Genomic DNA, 4,408 nt, shown 5'->3' with positions numbered 1-4,408 from the left:
AGGCGGATTTCGGGCCCAAGTGTCAGCCAGGTCGGGGAGGGGATGGAGAAGAGAAGAGAGGCTTCTTCTAAGGCTGAAGCTGCCCCAACGCTGTGTAGCCAGCATGACCCTTCCCCTCCCCGCCCCCTCCCCCCCTGCTCAGCTGGTTAAAGGGGACCACCCTGCATCTCTGACCCTTCCTCCTGCTTACCTCGTCTCCTCTCTCACAGCCATCTTCCAGATCATCCAGAGCATCCGGATGGGCATGTGAGAGCTTGTTCCCAAACCATGTTTTTGCTCTCCTGTGAATTACAATGAACTGTCGTTTCCTGCGTTTGAGACCCTGGTGCGGAAGCGTAACTGCGTTCTCAGCCTGCTCCAGAATGACTTTCCACGGTGGCCATGCGTCATTACAGGTTCCTTCACGAGTCATTCCAGGTTTTCTAGTCCATGCCACAGTGCCTTGAAAAGCACCACATGTATAAAGCAATAAAATTCTATTATTGATCTACAATCGTGGACCTAGTTATTCAGTGAAGTACATCTGTGTTCAATGTAGATATGTTAAGCTCTATGCTGTGTAGATACGTAGGAGCTGATTACATCTGTTGTGTAAACACCAGTCTTATGATCTGTTAAGCTTCTGTATAAGTGGAAGTGGTTTTATTTAAAAGAATCTTAGCATCTCTGTTTTATAGTGGCTGTATTGCGAATGTAAAGCACCCTTATAATTAAGCCAGCTGGGCCATACACAGCATTATTTTTATTTTGCTTATCTAAGTGGATCATCATTGTGTCTGTGTAGCCTCTCTCTACTACTGCGTGTGACAATGCATTAGTGCTCAAAATGCTTATTAATGATGAAAACCTTATCCCGTGCCCCTTGCAAAACTGTTCTAATAAAAATACAAGTGCTTGTTAGTGTAAAATCAGTGGATGTTACTTGATCAGAATAACTAAACATGACACAAAGCAAACACTGCTTCTGGCATACTGTAATACTGGCATACGTTTCACAAAATGTGTAATAGCTACGGTAAGTATTGCTGTTGAGACTATCAGCACTATTAAACTGTTCTTGGCAGCAGGTTAAACTAGGCTGTAAATATTTGTGAACCACTTCCAGCGAATTAAGTGCTATATTTGTTTTAAATACAATGTGACTTTTTCATGTAGTTAATAATAATCCATCACACATATGCCACTTACATGCAGGCAACATTTCCAAAGAAAAGGAGCATTTTTCAAACATGTATGCTAATAATGCAGCTAAATCTCTGCAAGGTGAGCCATGCTACTGAATCCAAAGTTGCCTCTGGTCTCTAGCATTTAAATTTCCTTATACCTTCCAAGTACATTCAAGTAAGGATGAAATTTGGATTTAAATATTTAAAAGAAAGAAAAGTCCAAATTAAAACTGAAACTCCTTTAATGATTTAATGGATTATACCTAATTTATTGTACAGGCCTTTCAACCCTGGACTATCCAAGTGCCTGTTGCAACAGCTAGGGGTAACTTTAAAGATGGAGCTTTTTGTTGAATGCTTTTTTTTGGCAGAGTATGTCAGCAGCTTGATTGAGACTTGCTTATGTTATGAACTACACAGGAAAAGACTTTTTAGTGATGCATTCAATTTAACTTGTTTTGTAGCTAACTGCCAAAGGACAGATCATCAGGTGGCATAAACTCACAAGTTCCACCTGAAGTCAAAGGAGGAGCTATGGCTGTTTCTAACACTTAAGAATGTGCTCCAGTGTCTAGACGCAACTTCACATTCACATTCCTTATGCTTGGAAGTTGGCATATTTTGTAAATGGAAAAAGTGTAGAATCTCAGTATGATTTTAAATGCATTTAAAATGTGAATCATCTTTTAAACTCAATGAGAAGGTGCCTTAACTTGATTTTTTTTTTAATTGGGCCATTCCAAATCAAATTATCTATGAAAATATGGGGGGAAAAGGCTTCTATTTTTTTTTTATTTTTTTTTTTTTTTTTGCAGTTACACTTGTCTATACTATGAGCTTTATTGATCAGATGAACTTTTAAATAGGTGTGCAGTGTCATAATGTAGCACTTGTAAAACCAAAATAAATGCTTTTCTATATTTTCTGTCAGAATGGATTTAAATACAACTTACCACTTCCCTGCATTTTCTGTTGAAGCTTTATGAAGTGAGAACCATGTTGTCTGGTTTACCTCTGAATAAAAAATATTCTAACTTTTTGTTGAGGCTCTGCCCATTTAGTTGCTAATAGGCCATCTTAATCACATTTGACTGAACAAGGAACACATGCATCACAATTCAGATGTCACTAAAAATGAGCAGCTAGATAGTGCCAAGCCTCATATGGTTGCACTGAGAACCACACAGCTTGAATGTCTAAAACAAGATTAGTTTCAAACTTGAGAATCATGTCTGTCAGACAGATATACTCTCCTGCATGTTATTCCTCTTGTAAAATAATACAGTGTTGGTTTTCCTACAATCAAACAATTGAAACTCATTTGTTGTTCCACATACATACTTTTGGATTACTTTATTTCTACTTAGTTATTGATTTGATAAGGCAGCATAAACTGAATACAGTAGTTAGTTGGTAATTGTCAATCTGAAGAGGCTGTTAACCATGTCGTATGGGATTAACAACGGGACAGCCTTGACATTAAAAATAGGCAAATGGAATACAGCATTAGGTAGGTGACCACTCTGTTAATAAGGGCGCAACGTGGGCAATTTACCTTGGCTGGTATTATTCTACTATATAGAAGCTCTAGGCATGAGCCAGAACCCTGTTTGCATTTCACATTGTACAAACAGAAGACTGTCCCCTCCCTAAAAAGAGTTGCCCAAAGAATAAGATGACACCAGCAGGATAAATACAGACAGGCAGAGTATAAAAAAGAAACAGAGTGCTGATCATGTTGACCAAGACTCAGGTCTAGCATTGTTGAATCTTCAAACAAGAAGCAGATCTGATCATTTAGTAACTAATGATATTGCCCACAAAGTTACACATAGGGCTGGTTCATTCAGTGCTATAAAATGAAACTCGTATATGCTGGCTTGTGCCAGCTGGAAAGCTTGACCATAACATGCAACCGAATTTATTTTAACCGTAAACCAACATTTTACACAGCTTTTAAGTGCTTAGTCGCTCAGGATATGAAACTACTTTTAGGTAACCAAAATTGCTTTTCTTGGAAGAAAAGATTTAGTCTCCAGATCTTTTTCTTAGTACCTATTTAATGTCACAGGTACTGGTAATTGGATAATGCCCTCGCACTATCAGAGTGCCAGATTTGATTCCTGTTAAAATGAAGCACTACTTTCAAAACTTGGAAGCTCTCACTTCTCTTTGCAAAAGGAAATAAGGAAAGTCTCACTGTTTGTTAAAATGCATAGTTTACTAAGTAGTGTGTGATATTACATCTGTTACACATTTCATGTTGTCCTAACAAAGCAATATAGCGTCTATGGCAGAGGAGGTAAATACTTGTGATTTTAACCTTCTGGCATCCCTTTTAAGTGAGGTGACCAACCAGACACCTCTCATTTTATTGGAACTGCTTCTCAGGCAAAGGCAAACAAATTCCTCTTTTACATGTGATCTAAAAGATGTCAGATAGACCACACCCAGAAGTAAAAGGAGGAAGCATTTGATTTTCTTTTCCTTCCCAACAGTTTCGTGTCTTTCTAGCTTACCATTGGCTGTATTAATGGAAATGCAACTGTAGTCAGTACATCAGTGTAAATGTATCCTCACAGCAAATATATCATGAAGCGAAGTGTGCCACATACGATATGGTTTCATTCAACATTTGTTACATTGCCAATTTCTCTTTCTTACACAGAATCTGTTGCAGTTATTGTTAGACTAAGCCATTATCAATAAATTTCATACTACTTCTTCTGTAAGAGGGCTGCACTGGAAGCAATATGAAAACAACAGCAGTCATTAAAAAGGTTTATACATGGTGTGAATTGTAGACTTTGAGGAATCTTTCTGTACAATTTACAAATTGTGATTGATTTTATGAACTAACAACCCGCACGTGTATTCAACCAGCCATTAGCTGACAGCCCTGTAGTGGCTGGCTCACACAGCCACTACAGGGCAATCCCCCGATGAGCGAACACCCGTGTGGTGGCGTCCCCCCCCAGCCACTACAGGGCAATCAAAGGAACTGTGAAGCATGGAATGAATCTGCTTTGATAGAACAATGAGTAAGCTAAAAAGATTGGCCACATAAAGGAAAAAGGTTGTCTTAGATTGTCTGCAGGAAGGAAGACTGGAACAATAGGAAGTCCAGGAAGCACATGTGAATAAAAAGAAATTCTGTTAAGAAACTAGGGGAACTTTTCTGACCTGAAAAACCAAGGTGAGCTGATTGCAGGGACAGACAGAGATCCTAAAGGCTCAGCAGG

The sequence above is a fragment of the Alligator sinensis genome, unplaced genomic scaffold (genome assembly GCF_000455745.1).
Source record: "Alligator sinensis unplaced genomic scaffold, ASM45574v1 scaffold1009_1, whole genome shotgun sequence".
Taxonomy (NCBI): domain Eukaryota; kingdom Metazoa; phylum Chordata; order Crocodylia; family Alligatoridae; genus Alligator; species Alligator sinensis.
This window is presented reverse-complemented; position numbering follows the sequence as displayed.